We start from the raw sequence: 27649 nt of genomic DNA, 5'->3' as shown, positions 1-27649 counted from the left end.
TTCAAAGAAGATTCACACTCATATCTGCTTTTCTTCAAATTCATTTCTCTGCTTTTCCAAATACGGCATGCTCTCTCTAAGAACTTTCAGAGAGTTAGAGAATTGAGAATCAACTATTTCAGTACTCTGATCTAATTTATATAGCATTACATTTCCATTTTTCAGGTGAGAAAATGAGAGATAAAGAGCTCTAGTGACTTGTCCAAAGTCATAGACATATTATGTAATAGTTGTAGAATTACTATGAGCAGCAATATGAAGTTTATTCTTTCTACCTCTTCCTTTCCTTCTTTCTTCCTTTCAACCTTTATTATTTCTTTATAATTTTTTTCCCCCAAAAATCAGTGAAGCAGTCCAAGGAGTGATGACTCACACATCCTCCATAATTCCAGCTATCCCTCCCCTAGGTAGTTCAAACATTTGTAAAGCCTACTGATTTTGCTTTCCTATGAGCAACTTGTACACCTGTAAAACTTTGGCTGCTCCCATTAGATCTCTCCTACTCAGCACACTCATTTATGAATCACAATCTTCTTTTGAATTCTGGGAATGCATATGTGACTATATTTTAATTGATAAAAATAATACAATCTCATGTATTAGATGCTAATAAACTATAGTTATATTTTATAGATAATGGATTTGCAAAGCAAAGGTCCAAAAATAAAATAGAGACATGAAAATTTTTAAAAAATACTGAGAGAAAGGGTATTTTCATAACATAAGCATAACTTTCCAAAAGACAAGTATTCTTGCACTCCAACAATAAATCAAAATAAATAAAAAATAACACAGTAAGTGAACTTTTAAGCAAATAATGGCTTTACCAAAGGTTTCTTTTTCTTCCTTTTCCATCTATTTCCCCTCGGTTTAATTCTATTCTTGTCCTACTAAACTCACCCAAGCTCCATTTTTTTCTGAATCATTGCCTCTGACTCTTGTTATTTATTCATTTATTTATTTATTCAAGCATTGACAATTTTGAGATTTTCTCAGCTCAGCAATCTATAGATCATTCATCAGCATGTAAATATATTTCCAGCAGTGACCTTGGCATTCCCAGAACAACATACCAGTTCATTAGGTCAATATCCGTGTTATAGAGCAAATTTAAATCTAGGGAGAAACTTATTTAAAAGTTTACATAATTTTTCCGGGTTACTTTTTTGTACATTCTCTTACATTATTAGGAAAATGAAAGCAAACACTGAACAAAAGTTTATGAAATCAGCAGGTTGTTGTAAGTCATTCTTTATTCTATATTTATTATTTATTTCCAAAATTGGGATTCACTGCTCAGTTTAGATGAATTTTATTTTCCCTGAAAGATGTTGCTTGTTGTGCTCAAGTTGCAGACAAAGTTGCAAAAAGAAAACTCCAGCCGAGTGATTTAAGCACTTGGGTTGTGATACATAATATATGCCCTTTTACTAGTATTGTATTATTCTCTCAGAATGGAAGGTCCCTTTTTTTTTTTCTCCTTATGATCTCCTTAACTACATAAAGCTGCATATTTATGGAAGTCTACCCAAAAAGCCTCTTGATGAAAGTGAAAGAGGAGAGTGAAAAAGTTGGCTTAAAGCTTAACATTCAGAAAACTAAGATCATGACATCTGGTCCCATCACCTCATGGGAAAAAGATAGGAAGACAGTGGAAACAGTGTCAGACTTTATTTTTTGGGGCTCAAAGATCACTGCAGATGGTGACTGCAGCCATGAAATTAAAAGACGCTTACTCCTTGGAAGGAAAGTTATGACCAACATAGACAGCATATTAAAAATCAGAGACATTACTTTGCCAACAAAGGTCCGTCTGGTCAAGGCTATGGTTTTTCCAGTGGTCATGTATGGATGTGAGAGTTGGACTGTGAAGAAAGCTGAGCACCAAAGAATTGATGCTTTTGAACTGTGGTGTTGGAGAAGACTCTTGAGAGTCCCTTGGACTGCAAGGAGATCCAACCAGTCCATCCTAAAGGAGATCAGTCCTGGGTGTTCATTGGAAGGACTGATGCTGAAGCTGAAACTCCAGTACTTTGACCACCTCATGTGAAGAGTTGACTCATTGGAAAAGACCCTGATGCTGGGAGGGATTGGGGGCTGGAGGAGAAGGGGACGACAGAGGATGATATGGCTGGATGACATCACCGACTCGATTACTTACTGGGCATGAGTTTGAGTGGACTGCGGCAGTTTGTGATGGACAGGGAGACCTGGCGTGCTGCAATTCGTGGGGTCGCAAAGAGTCGGACACGATTGAACAACTGAACTGAATTGAACTGACCCCAACCTCTTAAACACTGGGCTGAAAGAACATGGTCTGTGAGGAAGGAAAAAAAAAAAAAAACTACGCAGTTTTGAATCTTCTTTTATCAACATTAGCTGCAAGACCTTGTCAGGTTCTTTTTACCTGAACTGCATTTTCCTAAAATGTCTAATGTGAACAGTATTTCTCTTGCAAGGTCATTTGAAAAATTATAAACCCTAGGCCTAAAATATTCATCACTCAATAATTTGTCATCTTTTCATTACTAGTTAGTTTTCCCACTTGTTAATTGTTTTCTTCCTATTTTTATAGTAATTATTAGCCCAGTTGATCTGTTTGCTTCTATGTTTGTGCAGTACCCCACGCTCATTAGAAATAAGAAAGAAGGATTAAATAATACCTAGGAGGTGCAAGCCCAGGATGATGAAATTGAGGAAAAAGGAGTAATGAAGAACAGAAGACATGATGCAATGCAAGCAGTTCCTTCTTGTTCTGGTTACCATTTCATATTGGGTAAGGATGAGATAGAGCAGAGGAATCAGCATTCAGGACTTAGGATGGGTTGAGAAGAGCACTACTTGAGGTAGTCTTTTACCTGGATAATTATGTACCTGGATCCTTCCTGAACCCTCTCCCTATTTGTCTTGGTTGCCACATTAGGCTGAATCATCTGACTCTTTGGTAGCACTGTATAAGTGTGGTCACACACTGCAGTTGTGTGTTGTTTATGAAAATCTAAAAGAAGGATGGATGCTCCACTTAGTGCAGATGGATTCCAGTGGAACAAGAAGATGAGAAGTGATTGGAATCTCAAAGCGCCACAAGGATTATAAACCAGTACAATATTTCTCCCATTATGCTGGGTAAAACTTGAGGAAAAGTATTTTTTTTCTCTTCTTAACTATGTCCAATTCTTAATATATAGCCTGAAAGTGAATATTCACCTATAAGATAAATAAATGAAGTAATTAAAGAATAGAAGCAACATCATGGTACCCAAATTATTTCATTCCTTAGAAGATAAAATAAAACAGTGAATGGCATGGTGAGCATAAGTTGACTAGAAAATTGAGTTAGAAAGCTAATTCAAATTATTATTAGTATTCAGTTCAGTTCAGTTCAGTTCAGTCGCTCAGTCATGTCCAACTCTTTGCGACCCCATGAATCACAGCACGCCAGGCTTCCCTGTCCATCACCAACTCCCAGAGTTTACTCAAACTCATGCCCATCGAGTCGGTGATGCCATCCAGCCATATCATCCTCTGTCTCCCCCTTCTCCTCCCACCCCCAATCCCTCCAAACATCAGGGTCTTTTCCAATGAGTCAACTCTTCACATGAGGTGGTGAGGTGGTCAAAGTACTGGAGTTTCAGCTTCAGCATCAGTCCTTCCAATGAACACCCAGGACTGATCTCCTTCAGGATGGACTGATTGGATCTCCTTGCAGTCCAAGGGACTCTCAAGAGTCTTCTCCAACACCACAGTTCAAAAGCATCAATTCTTTGGTGCTCAGCTTTCTTCACAGTCCAACTCTCACATCCATACATGACCACTGGAAAAACCATAGCCTTGACCAGACCGATCTTTGTTGGCAAAGTAATGTCTCTGCTTTTTAATATGCTATCTATGTTGGTCATAACTTTCCTTCCAAGGAGTAAGTGTCTTTTAATTTCATGGCTGCAGTCACCATCCACAGTGATTTTGGAGCCCAAAAAAATGAAGTCTGACACTGTTTCCACTGTCTTCCTATCTATTTCCCATGAGGTGATGGGACCAGATGCCATGATCTTAGTTTTCTGAATGTTAAGCTTTAAGCCAGCTTTTTCACTCTCCTCTTTCACTTTCATCAAGAGGCTTTTTAGTTCCTCTTCACTGTCTGTCATAAGGGTGGTGTCATCTGCATATCTGAGATTATTGATATTTCTGCCGGCAATCCTGATTCCAGCTTGTGCTTCTTCCAGCCCAGCGTTTCTCATGATGTACTCTGCGTATAAGTTAAATAAGCAAGGTGACAATATACAGCCTTGACAATTATTAGTATTGCCAAATAATTGCAATGGATGAATCACCTCTTTGATTACCAAAATCAAAGAACCAAACAAAGCAATCTAGCTATATGGATACATCAATCGCAATTTGTATAATCAGAAAGATTGTCTCTCTTCCCTTTGCCTGTCTTTCTCTATTTGTGACCTCCTGTAATGCTCTTAGAGTTTTCTTCTCTTATTTTAAACATTACTGTCAAATCATTTTCACCATAAAAGCCTGAAAAAACCCAAAATACTATATAAAACACACATTTTTTAGTTTTGGATATATTTCCTTCATTGCTTTCATGTTTTAAAATATTTTCATTTGTTTCATTGTGTATATTTATGTGTGTGTTTGTGTATGTGTCACAAATCACTAGGAAACAATTCTAATACCTTAAAAAGGGAACTTAAATACCACACTGATTAATATTTTTAAGGAAAAAAGATATATGTTTGTAATTCTACAAGGTAACATGAGAAACATCTAAATTAAAAGTGAGGGGACAAAGCCCATAGGAACAATCAAGTGTTATTGAGCACTTATTGGCTCAGAGACGTGTCAACTTTGTTTGTATAGCATACATGTGTGCTTATTCATTCAGTTGTATCTAACTTTTTCCACCCTTTGGACTATAGCCCACCAGGCTCCTCTGTCCATGGGATTTTTCAGGCAGGAATACTGGAGTGGGTTGCCAGTTCCTTCTCCACAGGATCTTGTTGACACACGGATTGAATCTGCATCTCCTGTGTCTCCTTCATTACAAGCAGTTTCTTTACCTGTCTGAGCCATTGGAGATTTATGGATAACATTTAAATGAATACCTACTTCAGAAAAAAAAAATGCTTCAGTATCCCTTAATGTGGGGCTTATGGCTAGCAATTCCCTTTGGGAAGATCTTTGGTAGGTTGACAATTATGTGGCACACAAGTCACTGCTAGCTGCCTACCTACTCCACCCTACCTTTCAGTAACAATCATAGCAAAACCTGACCATTGATTTGCATTCCATTTTTTAGCTTTTAAATAAGGGTCCTAATGTTAATCTTTGATTCCGGTAGTTTAGCTTGCTTTTAAAGCTTCATTCTCAAATAGGGCTTTACCCACCCCAAACTAATGTCTTGGATTTATTTACTACTGTTCAGAGGGACTTGAGTATGAGTTTAAATAATTCATTGCAACATTTTAAATCTCTTTACCTACCTGTGGTGTACCAGAAACACCATCTTCAAATGCCCCCTCCCCAAAAAATCATGAACTCAAAGTCCTTTGCTACATAGTCAAATTTTCCAGAAGCAATGGTGTGGACAAGCATTTTCTAAACTGAAAAATTATGTTGTACTATTCAATTTTATCAGGGTATCACTCTAGGGAACCTTTTTTTTTTTCTTTTTTAATGGTGAAATTTTGGAAATCTGCATACTTTCTCTTCCAGCCTTGTTTCCCACCACCAGACATATACCTAGTCCCTAAATGCAAATTAAAGGCTCAAAGACCTGCTATGAAGATATATGTTCTGTGTTATTTATTTCAATGCTATCCAACATCTGTGTTCAAAGAAGACTTGGAGCATATAAATAGATAAATATCTATCTGTAAATAGATACTGGGAAGGTAGTAGTTCACAAAACTCACTTTGGGAAACAGTGGGCTAGATGAAGTTACAACAGAAAGGTGGTAACTACTTTAGAACATTCTTCATATCTTTTCCCAAAGACCCTGTACCAAAGACGTCATCTCAACATCCTTTGCTTGTTTATATATTTGTACCATGTTGAAATTCTGTAGTATGCCTTGCCTACAGTCATTCATAATACCTTTATAACACATTATTTAGTAGCAGTACTTCACAAGGAATTCATCAGATTTTCATAACAATCTCTTTTCTGAAAAAATATTATTTTATGTTGGAGGAGGATTGTTGTGTTAATTTCAGGTGTATAGTTCATATATATTGTACATCAAAATGATTCAGTTATACATATATATGTATCTATTCTTCTTCCATTTATTTTCCCATTTAGGTTATTACAGAGTATTGAGCGGAGGTCCCTGTGCTATACAGTAGGTCCCTGTTAGTTATCTATTTTAACTGTAGCATGCTGTACCAGTAATTTTTTTTTTTTTTTTTTTTTTTTTGGCTGCTCAGTTTGTGGGATCTCAGTTCCCTGACAAGTGATTGAACCCAGGCAGCGACAGTGAAAGACAGGAATCCTAACCACCAGACAACCAAGGGATTTCCCATAACAAAGTGGGTATTAATATCCTATTTATAGATAATGACAGTATAATTCAACTAGCTAAAAAATATTCCCTCAGTTTATTTAAGTGATCTCATTTTTTTTCTCATCAAGCTATGGTACCTCATTTATGTGTAAACCTCTGTAAGAAGACTCTGAGCTTCTAATGGTCATTCAGTTCAGTTCAGTTCAGTCACTCAGTCGTGTCCTACTCTTTGCGACCCCATGAATTGCAGCACACCAGGCCTCCCTGTCCATCACCAACTCCCGGAGTTTACTCAAACCCATGCCCATCAAGTCGGTGATGCCATCCAGCCATATCATCCTCTGTTGCCCTCTTTTCCTCCTGCCCCCAATCCCTCCCAGCATCAGGGTCTTTTCCAATGAGTCAACTCTTCGCATGAGGTGGTCAAAGTACTGGAGTTTCAGCTTCAGCATCAGTCCTTCCAATGAACACCCAGGACTGATCTCCTTTAGGATGGACTGGTTGGATCTCCTTGCAGTCCAAGGGACTCTCAAGAGTCTTCTCCAACACCACAGTTCAAAAGCATCAATTCTTTGGTGCTCAGCTTTCTTCACAGTCCAACTCTCACATCCATACATGACCACTGGAAAAACCACAGCCTTGACCAGACGGACCTTTGTTGGCAAAGTAATGTCTCTGCTTTTTAATATGCTGTCTACGTTGGTCATAACTTTCCTTCCAAGGAGTAAGGGTCTTTTAATTTCATGGCTGCAGTCACCATCCACAGTGATTTTGGAGCCCAAAAAAATGAAGTCTGACACTGTTTCCACTGTCTCCCCATCTATTTCCCATGAAGTGATGGGACCAGATGCCATGACAGATTATCTCAAATTAACATTTGTTTCACCTTCCTCCTCATTAGTTGCATGAATTGCCTTGATAATCTCCTAGAATTCTTAGTGTTTATATTTGTGTGTATATATGTATATATATTATGCAGAAATATGTTTGCATATTTTAATATGTTAATTTCTTATAGATGAATTTAATTACTACCAGAAAATGTTAGTAAAGGTAAAGTTTGGAGAAATGTTATCCAAATGGTTATCTAAGTGCTATCTAAATGTAATTTAAATAGAGAAAGCAGAAAATTCCATAAAAACATCTATTTCTGCTTTTTGACTATGAGAAAGCATTTGACTGTGTGGATCACAACAAACTGTAGAAAATTCTTAAAGAGATGGGAATACCAGATCAAGTAACCTGTCTCCTGAGAAAACTTACTCCTGTTAAAACTTGACATGGAAAAGCAGATTAGTTCAAAATTTGGAAAGAAGTATGACAAGGCTGTATATTGTCACCTTGTTTATTTAACTTATTTGCAGAATGCAACATGTGGAATGCCAGGCTGGATGAAGCAAAAGCTGGAATCAAGATTGCTGGGAGAAATATCAATAACCTCAGATATGCAGATGATACCACTCTAATAGCAGGAAGTGAAGAGGAACTAAAGACCCTCTTGATGGGAGTGAAAGAGGAGAGTGAAAAATCTGGTTAAAAACTCAACATTCAAAAAACTAAGATCATGGCACCTGTCCCATCACTCCTTGACTAATAGAAGGAAAAAGTGGAAACAGTGACATATTTTCTATTCCTGGGTTCCAAAATCACTGCAAATAATGACTACAGCCATAAAATTCGAAAATTCTTGCTTCTTGGAAGGAAAGCTATGAGAAACCTGAACAGCATATTAAAAAGCAAAGATATCACTTTGCCAACAAATGTCCATATAGTCAAAGCTATGGTTTTTCCAGTAGTCATGTACAGATGTGAGATTTGGACAATAAAAAAGGCTGAGTGCTGAAGAACTGATGCTTCAAATTGTGATGCTGGATAAGACTCTTGGGAATCCCTTAGACAGTAAGTAGATCAAACCAGTCAATCTTAAAGAAAATCAACATTGAATATTCATTTGGAAGGACTGATGCTGAAGCTGAAGCTCTAACGCTTTGGCCACCTGACGTGAAGAGTCAACTCATCGGAAAAGACTCATAATTCTGGAAAAAAATGAGGGCACGAGGAGAAGATTGCAGCAGAGGATGAGATGGTTAGATAGCATCACCAACTCAATGGACATAAACCTGAGCAAACTCTGGGAGATGGTGGAAGACAGGGAAGCCTCACAAGCTACAGAACATGGAGGTCATAAAGAGTCAGACACAATGACTGAACAACAATGACATCTAAATGGTGGATTATTTAGTTCCAGTAGTTTAACTTACCATCTACCTGGGCTATGGGTATATCACTAGAATAAATCTCATATGACCTGGAAATAGGAAAATAGAATATTCAACAATCATTCTTATGGTATGCTCAGACATTTCAAATTATGTTCCTGATTCTAATTTTTCTTTTTTATCCATTTTCGCTGTTTTTAAGTTTTTTGTTTTGTTTTTCTCCTAAAATAAGTCATAATTTGACCATTGGAAATTTCTAAAATTAATACAACCAACAGTGTTTGACACTATATATATATACCTTGTATGTGGTAACAAAATTTCCATAGTTTACATCATTATGATTCAGTGAAACACCAAAGTCATTTTTATTGACACGTATGTGATTTTCAACTCAGTATCTCAGGTTTAATAAACAGAGGGAATAGCTTAAGTTGCATTGTGTATATCATCATAGTTTTTCAGCCTCCCATTAATTTTCAGATGGCTGATCTCTTCAGACCTACACAGTATGTTTATTTGAACAGAATATTTTCTCTGAATCCTTACAAAAAAATGTCCTTTAAGGTATTTAATCTAAGTTTTCTTCACAAAGGCTTTTGAATTTTGACTGAGGACTTTTCAAGAGGTTTATTAATACAAATAATAAACATAATAGGAAGAGAAGAGATCATTTGCAAGAAATGTACCTTCTGAGAGTTCTTTAGAACACAGTGTATGAACATTTACTGTTATTAATTGGACGAACTGACCATGAGGTGCGTTAGAGCCGAGATGCTAGTCTTTCATCTACAGCTATACACTGGTGGAGAAATTAATTATTTCAAACATGATTCTTAAGCCAAGAGACATGTATTACCCAGTAGAGTTGGAAGAAAAGATTGTGATGAGAGAAGTTCTGTGAGAAGAGAGGCAGGTAACAAGGGAAAGAATAATTGAGATTTCAAAGATAACTTCTTCCACCTAATATGAGTTCTTCACATTTTTGAAATAACTGTCACCACTTTTAGTTGCAAAGCATATCTGGAGGGCACATCTTAAAGTGAATTAATATGAACTACAATATTAACTGTGAATGTACTTTATCCAGAATGACTGATTGAGCATAGAAAAAGTAATATAAAAGTCTTTAGTAGCAGAGTTGAATTAATGGAGTGATGAAACAGGAAATAGTTAACATGTAGAATTATGAAAAGGTAGTGCCTGATAGTGAGTATGACTGCAATCATTTTTTTAAATGTTCTATTTATATCTTAGCTGTTTAGAAAAGTGACACCTTTTCCCTGGCACAGGTGAGTTCCAAGAAAACACTGCTACATATGAAACAACTTTCCTTGAAGGGCTTCCCCAGATATACTGTCTACATTAGTAGCTAGTATAAGCCATTGAAGAAATAAGCCATTGAGTAGAAATTCCTTGCTGCCTAAATTATTCCTTATTGCTGAAAGTAAAAATGTACTTCTTATAAACATCTATACTCAAGCAAAAGGCTACTTCTACCCACAGACAGACTATTGAACAAATTGTGCTAAATATCCTGGTGATTTGGCCTCATGGTGATCATTTTGATGTGTGGAAAAGAACAAATGGCTGAAGTGCATGCATGCATTTCCCAAAAAGTATTGTATTTTCAAGGTTTTTCTTGCAATATCAACCAAAATGAGCATGACAGTATAAAAAGCAATTTTCAGGAAAAATCATGCTATCAGCATCTTATATTTCTTTATTGAATTAATTTATTTTTTATTGAAGGATAATTGCTTTGCAGAATTTTGCTGTTTTCTGTCAAACCTCAACATGAATCAAACATCAGTATACATATATCCCCTCCCTTTTGAACCTCCCTCCTATTTCCCTCCCCATCCCAGCCCTCCAACAATCTATATTTGTGATAGTAGTTTATTTGTCCATCATTTTAAAATCTGTAATCTTAGACACATCATAGATCTTTATACTGTGGATGAAGCACAGTGAGGAAGATAACTATGTTCATTTTATTATTATTATTATTATTTTACTTGAAGTCTCTCATCTATCAGCAATGAATTACAGGTGACAAAAGATGGTAAAACAGATGGAGTCAGAGAAGGAGTGGATTTTTCTAACAAAGGAGCAGAATACAATAGAGTACAATGTGTGGGCTCACATTGTGTAACCATCAAAGAACCAGAAGATTGAGTAGAGAATCTTTGAGCCAGAATAGCTGAATAAGTTAATGAAGTAGCAAAACTGAGCAATGTCAGTGTTATCAGAAGAGCTGTCTCACAGATATATGCAGATACAGTGTAGCATATGAGAGTCACTTCACTGGGAAGGGAAGAAATCTACACAAAGAAGTGAATGTGATTAAGGCCACATTCCTAGAAAACTCCCTCATGTTTCTAATATGAAATGGGATATTTAAACCAAGAGTTCTGAGAAAATTAACCTAAGTAGACTTACTCATACTATCACTTATCTGACATTAAAATTTTTGTTAAGTATTCTATACTTTTTAAGGAGGTATGCGGGGGCACCAGAGGGCTTTCCAGGTGACTCAGTGGTAAAGAACCTGCCAGCCAATGGAGGAGATATAGAAAACTCAGGTTCAATCCCTGAGTCAGGAAGATTCCCCTGGAATAGAGAATGGCAACCCACTCCAGTATTTTTGCCTGGATAATTCCATGGACAGAAGATCCTGGCAGGTTGCAATCCACGGGGTCACAAAGAGTCAGACATGGCTGAGTGACCAAGCACAGACACGGGGCACTAGACAATTTGTCCCAAATTATGTCAATGTCATGCCAAAGGATTCTAGAAGCAAGTGTCTATTGACATTTCTTCCAGGAGGTCAATCTATAATTTAATTTCTAATTATGTCTCATATGTGTCATACTCTTCCAAAGTTTTCCAACTTTGACCAAGTTTTTCTTTTTGCCTAACTTACCTTACCCATTCTGCTGTTTGGAAACTTAAATCATTTGTATGAAGTCTTTAGAAGACCAAGCTTAAAACTTTTCTCTTCTGTGATCTCTTCACTGATGATTCATTTTATGTAGTGACAAAAATCATTATCCTTATCTTTTTAGAATACTTACACAACTTTTCTTTTAAAATTTGTTTGCATGTGTTCTTTTTCTAATAAGTGTCTTATTGCATCTAGTATAGAGATTGTGTCCTTTTCATCACTGTGTCCTCAGAGAAGTGAGACAAACACATAGTATGGTATATGATATTAAATAAATATGTATTGTATAAATACAAGAATAAATTAATCTCATTCCCAGTCCTAATATTGGATGAATAGTTGAGGGATTCCCTCTCACTTCTTATATTGCATCCTTCTGGAATATGAAAGGTCAGGTTGCATAGTAGAAAGTAAAATGTTTAGGTAAACTTTGTTTAGCCTCATGAGTTCTGATTGAGAGGTAGTTATCAGATACTATGCAACCTGAAGAAAATCACAATGCTTCTAGTCTCTCTCAGTTAGAAGCCTTTACATTCTTTTGAATATGTGATCCATTTGACTTGGGTCACCAATTTTAGGCTCACAAATAATTAGTTTGTGAGTATATTAATAATAGACATTTGAATATCTTTTAGACAAACTCACAATATATAAACTACATAACTAAATGCCATGGAAAGTTACTCTAAGTTGTAGTTATAAAAAAAGATGTCCTTAGGTGGGAGAATTATTGGGTTTTGTTTCTTAGCTATAAAATTCAAGTGATACTGTTCTGAAACAGAACAAAATGGAACTTATACTACTGATGTCAATCAGAACACCAAACTACAAAAAGACATGGGGGCAATTATTCTATATACCAAAGAATACATGCCCCCCACACACACACATCAGAGGCTTAGCTTATGTGGCATGAGGAGCCAAATGCTCATTGACTGCTACTCAGAAAACTTGAGCAATCCTATCACCAAGAAGTTAATCATACTCTGAGGTAGCAGATAATTTCCCCTTCACGTTACTTTTCTATAAACAGGTAGAATGAGAACAGTGGATCAAATTATCTTTTAACTCCTTTAGAGCTTGTATGTATTCAGTTACAAATTGTGTTCTATACTTTGCAACCCCATGGACTGTAGCCCACCAGTCTCCTCTGTCCATGGAATTTTCCAGGCAAGAATACTGGAGTGGTTTGCCATTCCCTTCTCCAGGGGATCTTCTAGACCTAGAGATTGAACCTGGGTCTCCTGCATCTCCTGTATTGGCAAGCAGATTCTTTACCACTGAGCCACCTTTATAACTTACAGTTCCGATTATTCCATATTTTCTGAAGCAAAATCTAAACACAGATCTGTGAATTTCTGATAGTCTCATTAATGTATACCTTCTGTTGGTTAGAAAGTGTGTTGACATTGCTTAACAGATGAGGATTGCAAGCTTTTCCATTACTTACATAGTGTGCTTAATTTGCTAGTTCTGATCCTTCTTAGCATGAATAAAGGACGAGGCAAATGTCATTGTCACATATTATTTGGCCATGGAGAAATAAATTCATGAGTTTTTGCACAGATCTGCAAAAAGTCATGATCATACTTTGGATAAATGATCAATGCAGTTAAGGAAGACTGACTCTTCAAGCTATGGAATTCATTTGCAAATAATGTCAACATTTCTCATTCAAATCCTTTAAACATATTCCATTATTGATAGCTATCTATCCTGCCATGCTAATGAAAAATAAACATGCCACAGACTCTAGCAAATGACTCTGTTGATAATGTCCAAATTAATATATTCACCAATACTGGGTGGGGGGCTGAGTGTGTTGCATAATCAATTTGAATAAAGAGACACTAAACAAAATTGTCTCTATACAGATAACCTTTAAAGAAAAGAGCAGTTTTCCAAAGTCTCCGAATTGAACAAATGGCTTGAATAACTGCAGAACGTTATTTCACTTACCCTTATTTCTTGTGTCCCTGTTTTGTCTATGATTCTTGTGCAACCTAGTTTCAACCTGAGGTTAAACTGTCTGCTTCACTTTCTTCATTATTAAACTTTATTTTAACAAATTTCTAAAATCTACTTTCAGCAGAAGTTTAAAGCCCCCATAACATAAAGAATGGATATTTAATCCAATTTGCTTGAAAACTTTTTATCTGAATAATATTATTTAACTATATTCCTGTCTAAAAACAGAATCAGTTTTTACAACTATATGGTCATATTAAGAGATCATGAAACATATGAAAAGATAGCAAAAAGTCAGTAAATCATCTTCTCTTATGTGTTTCACTTGGGTAAGATTGCTTGATACTATTGAGAAAGTACTAAAAATAAGGTAAAAGATAATTTATATGCTTATTATTCAGTGATTTCCATGGTGTATTTCTTTTTAGTCTTTCTTCATATCCGTAGCTTAATTTCTTATTTATGCAATTATTATAGGGCACTAGTGGCTGGCACTAGTGGTAAAAAAAAAAAACAAAACCTGCCTGCCAGTGCAGGAGGTGTAAAGGAGGACCCCCTGGAGAAGGAAACGACCACTCATTCCAATATTCTTGCTTGAAGAATCCCATGGAAAGTGGAGCCTGGCGGGCTACGGTTCATAAGGTTGCAAAGAGTTGGACACAACTGAAGCAATTTAGCGCATGCACAAGCAATTATTATAATATATATATTTATATTTATATATTTATATTTGTATATTTATAGTTATAAATATTTACATATTTATATATATAAATATTTATATATTTATTTATATAATATATTGTATTTATATATTTATATAGTATAGATTTTATATATTTAATATTTTTATATTTATATTAATATATATTATTTATTTATATTTATGTAAATATATAATATAATATATAATTATCATATTCATATATTTATATATATTTATTTATATAATATTTATAATATTATATATTTATATATATGTAAATATTTATATATATTTAATATTATATATATTTATTATTATATGTTTTTATATATCTATAATATCTATAATGTCAATAAATATATATTTATATATAAATATAAACATTATAAAATATATACATATTTTATATTTAATAAATATAAATAAATTGTATGTTTAATATATATTTATATATTTAATATATAGTTATACTATTATTTTTAATATATTATTGATATATGTTATAATATTATTTATATATATATTATACTTATATTTATATATATATAAATATAAAAATAAGTATAAAATATATATATTTAACAATCATTTTCACTTAACATAGATTAATACTTTTCTTTGGAATCATGTGGATGTTTTTAGTCAGGTTTAACTGAATTCACCTATGGCATTTTTAATGAAGTATAGTTGATTTACAATTTTGTGTTTGTTTTTGGTATACAGCAAAGTGATTCAGTTTTTCTTTTTCATATTTTCCTCATTATGGTTTGTTATAAGATATAGAATGTAATTCCCTGTGATATACAGTGGGACCTCCTTTATGTTATCTATAATAATATCTCTTTTATATGTAGTAATTTATTTATTTTATATACAGCAATTCATATTTTCTAATTCTAAACTCATTTCTCCCTCTGCCACCTCCTTTCTGCTTTGATAACCATGAGCTTATTTCTGTGTCTATGAATCTGTTTCTGTTTTGTAAATGAGTTCTTTCATGTTGTATTTTAGATTTCACATAGACATGGTATCATATGGTATTTGTTTTTCTCTTTCTGACTTGCTTCATTTACTATGATAATCTCTAGGTTCATCCATATTGCTGAAAATTGCATTATTTCACTATTTTTTATGGTTAAGTAGTATTGCAATGTGTATGTGTGTGTGTGTGTGTATGCACACATATAGGTTTCAAAGGTGGCACTAGTGAAACTGTATTTTTGGCCTGCCGATACAGGACACATAAGTGATATGAGTTTGATCCCAACATTTTTCTTATAAGAGTAAAGCAAGTAGAAAAATAAACATTTTAGATCAATGACAAATTATTCATTACCTTAGAAGATATTTGAAGCTTACAGGCTCAGAAGTAATTATTCTGAAAATATTTCCTTGATGAAAAATAAGAATTTTTTTTCAAAAATATTTATATAATATATTGAATAAAAGTAAAAGCCTATTATTCAAAACAAAACCTCAATTAGAATAATTAAAAAACTTAAAATTAGAGACTCTTATTAGCAAAACAGAGCATCACCTTGACATTATTTTGACACAATAGAAACATTTTTTAAAAGAATGAGAAAAAATATATAATGAAAACTGAGTATCAAGTGTTTAAAACATGAATTAAACTGTTAAACAATATAGAATAAATGACCCTGAAACAATATGTGAAGCCATTTTCTTAGATATAAATTTAGATTAGAGGCTCCACATTAAGAAGGTTCATACCATTCAAAACAATGGTAGTGATCAGAGATTAATGTCAAGATACTGAATAAAGTGTTATTTAAACTATTAAGAATATTTCTTAAAAGTTTGTAAGTATGACAAATTTCTTACAGAAGCTTTCAATTCAATTTGGTCTACAAATTTCCTTTTTGTACCAATACATATATTTCCCAAGACAATATACACAAAATCATAAGGTTACATTGTATAAACTCCAGATCTTATACTACCACTAATCTGTAATTTATATGAAAAGTCAGTGGAAAGTCAGTTCTCCAAAGTGAGAAGATAGAAAATATAACATGCTATTACTTTGCTATAAAATTACATAAAATATTCCTAACATTACTGAGTAATAATCACAAAACATAATTAATGAATGGAGAAGTTGCATTCAAAAATAGCTCAAGGCATTTTTCTTCAAATAGTATTTACATTTTTCTTTCAGTCTATTTTATGATTCTTCATATAGACCATACATATTCATTATTAAACATATTTAGTCATGGATTCCTTTTCATATTTGTCCATGTCTGCATTCAGATAGCTCAAAATCATCTCAAGGTTACAATTTAATTCTGTGTATTCCTTACCTCATGGATCTCTTCCTACCATTTCAAATTTTGGTCAAGAACACATGCATGTATGTAGTTATTTAAGCCAGAGTTTGAAATGGGCTTAATATTTCAAACTTCCCTATCTCTAATCCATCAAGAAGTATCAATTATATTAGACCCAAATTATTACTCAAACTATCACCCTTCTAACAGTTTATTGCCCAACTTAATCCAATACTCCACAGTTGTGTACCTCGAATATTACAACACATTCCTGAGCATCTCATAAAATGTTCAACTGATTCCTCTCCCCAATACACATCCATCCACATTGATTCATCTTTTAAATAGTGACAGGAGTGATTTTTTTGAATCAGATTATTATATCTGCTTTGTGTGTCTGTATGTATGTTCAGTCACTCAGTCAAACTCCCTTTATCCTGTCTGTCTGGGTTCATTGATTGTTTTATATTAAATTTCCTCCCTCATTGTCAACCTTCGACTCTCAAATCAATATTAACTAGTCTTCAAAATTTCTTTCATGTTACCATGTGGTTTCTTTTGGAGTCCTCATCACAATTTGTAGTCATATACATTTTTCACAGTATTTATCACAATATGTACCTATTAATTTCATGACTTTCTTTTCTGCTATGTTGTGAAGTCCTTGATAGAAGAGTCCATATGGGTTTGGGTTAATTAGTATATATCCATGCTCAGTGTAAGTACTCACTGCTATAGGATTAATTAAAGACTGGCAATTATTTTATTTTATGTTGTCTCTAAAGAATGTTTCAAGTCATATCAAATAAGCATATAAAACATACTGCACTAATTCAGAGGAAAGATATCATCAATTTAACTGCTTAAATGTTAACCATTTGCTGTAGATTGATTGTAAATTGCTGATAGTATTGATTTAAGAAACTAAGATCATGAGCCCTTCAGTCAGGGCCTGTGGGATTCATTGCAAGGGCACTTAGATAGCCATGTTTATGGGAAAAAAAGAACAACCAGCAAATGCTTTCTCATATTAGGATAAATCATATTAGGATAGACACTAGAAATGAGAAAGAATGAGATGAGCTGAGGGGTGCTGAGACCCATAGTTACTGCACACATTTTTTCCTCCCTCAATATTGGATAGTAGGAGCTTAGAGCTTCTCTATTGTATGCATATTTTACGTTCTAACATCTACTGAATTAATGCCATGGAAAGTTTTTATTTGAAAGAAATATGTGGGCACTGGGAGAGAAAAAGTTTGTACACTGCCACCTGAAATTATTCTCAGCAGCAAGAAGGCACATTTAAGGGCATTGAACACACTTGACATGACAAAGTTTTCACCACTATTTAGGAATGAATCAAGTGATTAAACCCCAGTTTCCCAACATTTACAAGAAAGCAATGTTGTTTCTATCCACCAATTTTTAGAGACAGCAATTTATGTGAGAAATAAATACTTTTAATCACTTTCTGTGTGACATAAGGTAAAAGCGAGAATTGTCTATCTTGTGCTTTATCTTTTGAGTAAATTTGAAGAAATAGTTTATCTAGCTACATAATTGTGGCATTTCTTTGTTGTCTAGGTAAACAGAAATCTCAATATTAATAAATTACTTCCTCCACTATCCAAAGCATCATCATTATACCCCTATACCAAGTATCCACGCATATTGCAAATGACAGAATTTGTAACTTTTATTCATGCTCAACTGCATGGAGATCCAGACCCTTGGACTGCAAGGAGATCCAGCCAATCCATCCTAAAGGAGATCAGTCCTGAGTGTTTATTGGAAAGACTGATGCTGAAGCTGAAACTCTAATACTTTGGCCACCTGATGCAAAGAACTGACCCATTTGAAAAGACCCTGATGCTGGGAAAGACTGAAGGTGGGAGGAGAAGGAGACGACAGAGGATGAGATGGTTGGACGGCATGACCAACTCAATGGACATGCGTTTGAGTAGGTTCTGGGAGTTAGTGATGGACAGGGAGGCCTGACTTGCTGCAGTCCATGGGGTCGCAAAGAGTCAGACACGACTGAGTGACTGAACTGAATGGAAATGATTCATGCTTGACACAGTTTATGGTATTTTTAGTCATTGAGAACATTGACTAACATCAACTGTATGTGTTTTTTTTTTTTTTTTTTCTTCAGATTAAACACCAGCTGCCCATCAGAAAACAGCTGCAGAATTTCTAAAAGAATGAATGGTGGGACATAGTTGCACAGTTTTGCCCATTATTCTGTTTTTCAGTAATACCAACTGTCTCCCTGACTTCTGGTTTTCTGTTACTAAAGTCCATTGTGGAAGATAAGGTATTCCTGCATTTCTCAAAAGGAAAAAGAGAAGGTCTGTTTGTTACTGTTTTCTGTATTAGAACAATGACCATGATTCCCACATACCACCCCCAAATTTGAGCATTATTTCTCAGAGTTATCAATCTCATTAGCCAGGCACTTTTTATGAGTGGAGGCTTGAGATACCATTATCACAGGCAGCTAAATATTCATGCTTTAAAGAAAGTTATATCTTATCTTTGTTATATAACAAAAGGAACATAATTGGAATTGCTTTCATTAGAGAAATTTAACACCCTCTAAATAATGGTACTACTTTTTCTTTAGGGACACCATTGGATTACAGTTTTACTTCATTAAATTAAAAACACCATCAACTTGGTATTAAATTCTGAAGTTTGTTACTGAGGAAACTCTAAAGGCCATTTGGAGGCCAGGAGCTCATATATATCAACAGAATCAAATTAGACACAAAATTTAAAAGTATGCTTTTATTACAGGAAACTTTGAAAGCATATCAATGTTATGTCAATTTTTTTTTGTTGTTGTTGCTAATGCTCTATTACAATGTCTCAGTAGATGACTCCACTGATGTTTAGCTTGTGAAGGAGGTAAATTTAGTGATGCTGAGTATTTGAGAGTTCAGGAATATTTTGACTGAGAACTTCTCTACAATAACTGAAAAATATTCCAAAAGAGTTTTTCTATGGCCATTTTTAATTGAGCACTTAAAATAGCCTGATAAATAATCCCAATGGAAAACTTTTAAGAACTGATCAAATGACCAGCCATTCTTTATTTCCTGGAAGGTCAGTGCTTGTGCTCTGAGAGAATTTGAAAGCTTGTAAATATGAGGGAGGAAGAAAACACTAAACTGAGAAAGATGGCTGAAACATCTAAGAAGAAGTTTTCTGTCCTAGTTTTATTTTTGTAAGTGATATCAATTAATCAAAGTATCACAAGCATTAAGTGTTGCTGGGGCTGAGAATGAACAATGCAGAAGGGTTAACAGGACTGGATGCTATCGTATTGCCAGAAGTGTTCTTGCCCCAGAAGTAAACATTCACAATCCAGACACAATGAGGAAACGTGGATGCCTGAGGGTATTTAAGCACAGAATTAAAATGAAATATAAGACTCATTCTAGTGAAAGAGGGGTATATGGAATTACAAGTCTGGATGATGGTTTAAGTGGGATGATGATAGTTAAAGTGGGAAACATCTTTCCAATTTTGTAGATGTAGAAAAATGAAAAACAAATTTGTTTCCTTCTTACCTAAAACTATTTCTGGATAATTTTCGAAATGTTTTGCAGTTCTTCTATGCAAGACTTTCTACATAGTCATTTGAGGATGAATGTACTTTTAATAAAGAGTAATTTTAATTATTAATAAAATAATTGAAATATTTTCATTAATTTAATAAATTAACTAATTTAATGCAAATAAAAAATAACTCATTCTACGAAATTTTTAATCCTCTCATCACTCTGTATGTGCCCCACTTTCATCAAATTGTGAAATTATGTGTTCCTTAACAAGCTAAATTGTAATATCTGCAGAATTCTGCTGTTTTACACAGAAAAGTAAATTCTGTTTTCCTTCAAAATTTTTGGGATTCTTGGATATATTCTCATTGGTGCCTTTGAATATCTAATTATGTTCATCTTATTTCTGTTCTTTTCTTTACTCTGTTTTTCCAAATACTGTCACTGACTTTTCCCTTAAATCACTACAGTGATTGCTATTTTTCACTAGAAGCATCAAAATGCAGCACCGAGAGTAAATATGTGGCTATTCTATTGCTCAAAAGTCCAGGTTTATCTTTAATTTGGGGTCCTTTATTCTGCTAACGTGTTTCCACTAGTTGCAAAGATCCTGTATCCCCATAAAAACAACATTTAGCACCTTGCCATTCTTCAGACTACATCTTGAGAATGAAATCCCAGAGGAAAGTTTCAACTTCTGTTTAAATTAAGCCCTATTTCCACAGTATTCTTTATTAATTGTTCATTAAGATTTCAATAATTATAGCAATTATGACTCAAGATAAGGAAATTCCTTCAAGAAAATCCTACCACCACCTTAAGGAAAGTATTCATATCTAATACATCCCAATAGAACATTGACTTCAGAAAATGATAATGCAATCTAAGGCCACTCTGTGAAAAGTGAAAGTGTCAGTCATATTCGACTCTTTGAAATCCCATGGACCATAGCCCATGAGGCTCCTCTATCTGTGGAATTTTCCAGGCAAGAATAATGGAATGAACAGCTATTCTTTTCTCCAGGGATCTTCCTAACCCAGGTATTGAACCTGGATCTCCTGCATTGCAGGCAGATTCTTTACCATCTAGGCCATCAGGGAAGCCCACTCTAATTCTTTCTTATATACAACACAAAAGAGTATTTCTGTTCTTTATACTGTAACAAGGCCAGTCCATTTACTGTTCACAATTACGGCTGAGTTTAACCTTGGTACTACTTGCTGCCCAACAGACCAATAAATTGAGTGACAAGGTGTTGAGACAAGGAACACCAACTTTATTAGGAAAGCCAGCAGACTGAGAAAAAGGTGGAGTAGTAATCCAAGAACAAAGAAGACAACACCAAAAGAGAGATATATATATAATATATAATTAAATATATAATTATATAAATATATTTTAATTAAATATATATTATATAAATATATAATTAAATATTTTTGAGAATTGATAAAAAAGCAATGTTGCTTATGTATTGCAAAACATTAAAGGATGGCAAGAGAAGAATGAGCTCCAAAGAGATTGTGAAAATTATGAGGCCATTTTCTTTTTGTTTTGTTTATCTTTTAAGTAATTGGAGTGATTTCTACAGAGAAAATCTGATTTAGGGAATTCTTATTAGCTTAGAAATAGAGAAGCAATGCTAAAATGATAGTAGGAAATTTATTTTGAATTAGAATACTTAAAAAAGAAATAGACATAAATTATTTAGATATTTAAAGGAAAGACTTTAAAAATAGTTTTGAAGTGCCAATTATTGTAGTTAAGAAACAGATATAAAATCTACTCTAAAAGAAGAGATGCTGGAAATGTATGAAATTAGAACTCTAAGAGAATCAGACAATGAGTGACCCTCCCAGCAATTGAAGGCTGACTAGTTGAAAACTAGACCACAATGGTTACATGTTGAACTGATATCATGATAACTCCTGGACAGAATCGCTGCCTTCAGAAGTCTGACTTTAGAATTAGTTTTTGCCTAAATGGACTTTTTAAATCTACCCAGACTAGCCCACTTATTAGTACAACTGGATGTCTCACTAGGCTGAATGTGAGGAACAGTTCAGGAACATAAAATGAGGATGGTTTTTCAATGCTCAAAGTTAATATTACAGATGCAAATGACAGGGTCACAAGAAGAGAAGATAAAAGTAATGCAAATGAGGAACCAATTATTTGAACAATGACAGGTAACAGAAGAACAAATGGGATTGCAAGAATTTAAAACTCAAGATACTCAACCTCAACTTACCTCTGCACAGCAATGAGGACTGAAAACTATTGGTTATTTCCCAGTTTTAGGAGAAGACAGCTGTGCAGTATGGCAATGGATATACCAGATGGGGGAGAGATATAATATATGATATAGTGAAAATTCATTGACAATGCTAAAGCTTTTGATTGTATTCATCACAACAAAATGTGGAAGATTCTTAAAGGGATACATGTAGCAGATCACCTAACCTATCTCTGGGAGATAGTGAAGGACAAAGGAACTTGGCAGGCTGCAGTCTGTGGGGTCACGAAGAGTGAGGCATGACATAGCAATCGAACAACAACAACCATAAATCATGAAAATAGTGCAAACTTGTTCTCTAAGGGGTTTTCTCCAACAGAAACTCTGAGACTCATATATTGATATTGCAATATCAAGTAACTGAGACTGATACCTTCTGAACTCAAAATTTTAGAGGAAATGCTCAGCATTGTTTATGACAGTATTAAGAGAAATCCATTGAAGTCTTGAAATTACTAATTTGTTTCTCCCTGTTTTTACTGTTTCTGTAAATGTTTTATTAATTTTATATTCAGAATATACCTTATTTTAAGAAGAAATTTCATGAGAGTTCTCCACTCTTGATGTTATGGTTTGTGTCATAGAACAATCCTTTTTTTCAGAGTAAATTTTTTCCAAGGTTGTCTGATATTGCCATTTCAAACCCCAATCATTTTCTCTATTGCTAGCCATATTCTATTATTTTATTTTGAACCCCTTAGAGACTCTTAGTATTAAAGACATCATCTAGTGTAAAGCAAATTTTTAGGTTTAGGTTTTTTCACACACTTTCCATTGTGCCTCTAAATAGTTCTAATCAACCCAATAGAGGTCAAGAGAAATGGATATATGTTCTTTGTCCTCTTTTGATGGTTTTACATTTATAGCATATATGTGTATATTTGTTGTTTAGTCTGTAAGTTGCGTCTGACTGTTTTGCGACCCATGGACTATAGCCCAACAGGCTCCTCTGTTCTTCGGATTTTCCAGGCAAGAGGCTTGGAGTGAGTTGCCATTTCCTTCTCTAAGGAGTCTTCCAAACCCACAGATCTGATCTGCATCTTTTGCATTGGCAGGCGGATTCTTTACCACTAAGCCAATTTGTGTGAGTGAGTATATATGTGCACATAGTTAACAGCAAAATATTTTGTTTGATAAGGCAAGTAAGATCACAGTCTACACATACTCTGTTATGTGTTTATAATTAACAATAGATTTGAATTTTTCCTGTGTTAGAGTTTTTAATTTTTAAACCCTTCTATTTAATATTTGTAGAAGAGGGAATAATTTGGATGTTACTCAATTTATATAACTGGTTTATACAAATCAACATCTAGGATATATCAATTTCTACTTTTGAAATATTTGTCATTTCTACCTTTTCCCAGTCCTTATTTTCAACTTTTTCAAGTTAGCTTTTAATAGGTGTCTGTGCGTTAAACAGCATATACCAAGAATGAAATTTTTAACAATTTTGAAATGTCTGAGTTTTCATAAGAAAATACAGTCCATTAAAATTTCTTATGATAAGTCAGGTGTTTCTAATGTTTTCTTGTGTTGTTATTTTTTTCTCTGTGTCATTCCTTAAGGTTGCTACTTTCCTTTTTAAAACAGTTTGCTTTTATTAGATTATTAAGCTATTCTCTTCTGCTTCTTCTACCAGAACTGTAAACCTTGCATATACACTTCACATTGTTTTAGTGATCATCTTGATAATTTTTAGACATATAAAATAGTACTTTTCATTTCCGATCAGCATCATGAAGGATCAGAATTTTAATACCCTTTGTTCTCTTCCTTCATCTACTATATTAGAGAAATTGATCACCCTGATTCAAAGTCATAGAAAAATTTAAATGCACACACACACACACACGCACGCGCGCGCGCACACACACACACACACACGCACACACACACACAGTCAATTTAATTGAATATTTAGCTTTTTTTTTTTTTTAAACCACTTTGATTTTTCCTATGTCATCCTCTTCCTTGGAAACATTTCACACATAGCTGTAGTAAATACCCAGTTAATTCTGAGTGATCTTTGGATGGTACAACTCCCAAATCATTTCACGAACAAAGATATTTTTTATTTTTCTCTTCATTTAAATATTATCTTGGGACACACAGATCTAGAGAATGGTCTGGTGGACTCAAGGGGAGAAGAAGAGGGTAAAACAAATTGAAAAATAACATTGACATATATGTATGCTGTCCTGTTTAAAATAGATAACTGGAGAGAAGCTGCTGTCTAACATAGGAAGCCCAGCCTGGAGCTCTGGGATGACATAGATGGGTGGAACAGGAGGGAAGGGAGGTTCAAAGGAGTTAGGTAAGACCCCTGGAGAAGGGAAAGGCTACTCAGTCCAGTATACTTGCCTGGAGAATTCCATGGACAGAGAAGACTGACAGACTACAGTCCATAAGGTTGCAAAGAGTCAGACGAGACTGAGTGACTTTCACCAATATATAGTATACATATTATGATGTTATAATAATGTAACATATTAATATTTACACATATATATCATTATTATTTTTATTATTATGACTGATTCGCATTAGTGCATGGCAGAGAACACAACAGCATTGTAAAACAATTATCCTTTAATTAAAAAAATCTACTTAAAAAAAGAAAATGAGAAAATATATAAACTTTTCATTGAATAGGATATAGATGGCAAAAAAGCACATGAAAAGATGCCAATGTTATTAGACATTAGGGAAATGCAAACTAAAACCACAATGAGATAGCACTATATACCAAAAAAATGGCTTTAAAAAGTGGCAATGCCAGATGCTGGCAAGGTAATGAGAAACATGATAACTCTTACATTTCTGTGGTAAATGTAAATGCTATGGCTATTCTGGAAAACAGTTAGGCAGTAAAAAAAAAATTAACACAAAAATGCGCAACTTACATGACCCAACAGTTGTACTCCTAGGCACTTATTCCAAGAAAAGAAACTTATGGTCACACAAAAACCTGTACATAGATATTTATAGCAGCTTGATTTGTAGTAGTCCCAAACTAAAAATAACCTAGAGGTCCTTCAACTGGTGAGTAATTAAACTGTGGTACATCCATACTGTGTATTATTGCTTTACAATGAAAAGAAACAGACAATTGATACATGCAACATGCCTGGAGAAATTTCCTAGAATTATGCTGAGTGAAAAAAGCCAATCTATAATGTCACCTGCTGTATGATCCCATGTACAATCTTCCCTCAATATCTTTGGGGGGGAGGTTGTTCCAGGACCTTTCTCATAAACCACAATCCAAGGCTACTCAAATCCTTTATACAAAATGACACAGGACAGTCAACTATCTTCATCCAGTGGTTTTCCATCCATGAATTCAACCAGTCACAGAATTTCAATCCACAGTTGGTTGAATCCATGAATTCAGAACCCAAAGATATAATCAACAGTATATAAAATTATTGAAATGACAAAATTATAGAAATGGAGGACACATTAGTGGTTGCTAGAGATTAAGGGGATAGTTTAGAAGATAAAGACTGAGTGTGAGTATGGAAGGACACAAGGGTCCTTGTGATGGAATGCTCTCTTGACTGTATTACTGTCAATATCCTGACTGTGATATTGAACAAGATGTTTTGCAAGATGCTACCACTGGGGGAAAGTAGGTGAAGAGTATGTGGTATCTCTCCATGTCATTTCTTACAGATGCATGTAAATCTATAGTTGCCTTAAAATATAAAGTTTATTCTAGAAAAATAAATAAATAAATATTAACTTTGGTTGGCTATTTATTTTTAGGTTGAAAATCATAAAGCACAAATATATGGCAGTACAAATTAAGAAAAAAATCCTTCTCTTCAGCAGGAATGCAATTTAAGTTTTTAGCCTACTCAAATATAGTTTTACTCATGGAAACACGAAAGGATAATGCATACTTATAATGTTAAAGTCAACAATTTTGTAACAAACATCTTAAACAACATATTGCAAAAATTATATTTTAGTTTAAAATACTGCTTTCTTACACTCTTGTTTTCTTAAATAGTTTAGATTTCCATTTTTCTAAGGTAGTTTTAGTGTTACTGTGCCTTTACAAGAGATTCTCTTTGAGTAAGATAGTTTCATATTCATCCATATTCTGTTGTTCAAAATAGAGAAATTTCTTTGTCCACATTTGAAATTCACATTGGAAGTTCACCATAAGTCTCAAACGCAATATTTTTCATTCACCAGTAGGTGCATATTTCTAATGTCCATAGTATAATAGTTTGTTATATACTTGATCCTTAAAAAAAAATTAAAGACAATTACATCACACCTACAGGAGTCAGTATTAAAATTTTGGGAATTTGTTTTGAGTCTAATTTTTTTTTTTTAATTGAGTCTGGATAGATTCTTCTGTATGCTTCTAAAATAACCTTAATTGTAGATTTTTCCAAACTAATTTCTCTTTAACAGCCATTATTTAGCTGTTAAAATTAAAGCAGTTAAAAAGAGTGCCCCCTAATATTTAAACTATTTTAGCTAATAACTACTAGTTAGTAAGTACTTTGCTCATTCTCTTTGGTATAGTTTGATGTTTGCTTGCAGCAACATTAATTATGCAAGTATGATTTTTTCCTTCATTTTGCTCAATTCTGAATTTCTTCCTATATAATGACTTTTTTCTTTATTTTTTCAGGTCTAACAATTATTTGTTACCCACTCCTTCCATTAGCCTTGAAATTAAAAGTCACTTGCTCCTTGAAAGAAAGATATGACAAAGCTAAACAGCATATTAAAAAGCAGAGACATTACTTTGCCGACAAAGCTCTGTATAGTCAAAACTATGATTTTTCCAGTAGTCATGTATGGATATGAGAGTTGGACCATAAAAAAGGTTGAACTCTGGAAAATTGATGCTTTTAAACTGTGGTGTTGGAAAAGACTCTTGAGAGTCCCTTGGACTTCAAGGAGATCAAACCAGTCCATCCTAAAGGAAATCAATCCTGAATATTCATCGGAAGGACTGATGCTGAAGTTGAAGCTTCAATACTTTGCCCACTTGACACGAAGAGCTGACTCATTGGGAAAGACCCTGATGCTGGGAAAGATTGAAGTCAAGAGGAGAAGGGGATGACAGAGATGAGATCGTTGGATGTCATAAGAGACGAGGGTTC

This window comes from Dama dama, chromosome 11 (genome assembly GCF_033118175.1).
Source record: "Dama dama isolate Ldn47 chromosome 11, ASM3311817v1, whole genome shotgun sequence".
Classification (NCBI taxonomy): Eukaryota; Metazoa; Chordata; class Mammalia; order Artiodactyla; family Cervidae; genus Dama; species Dama dama.
Note: the sequence above shows the minus strand (reverse complement) of the source record.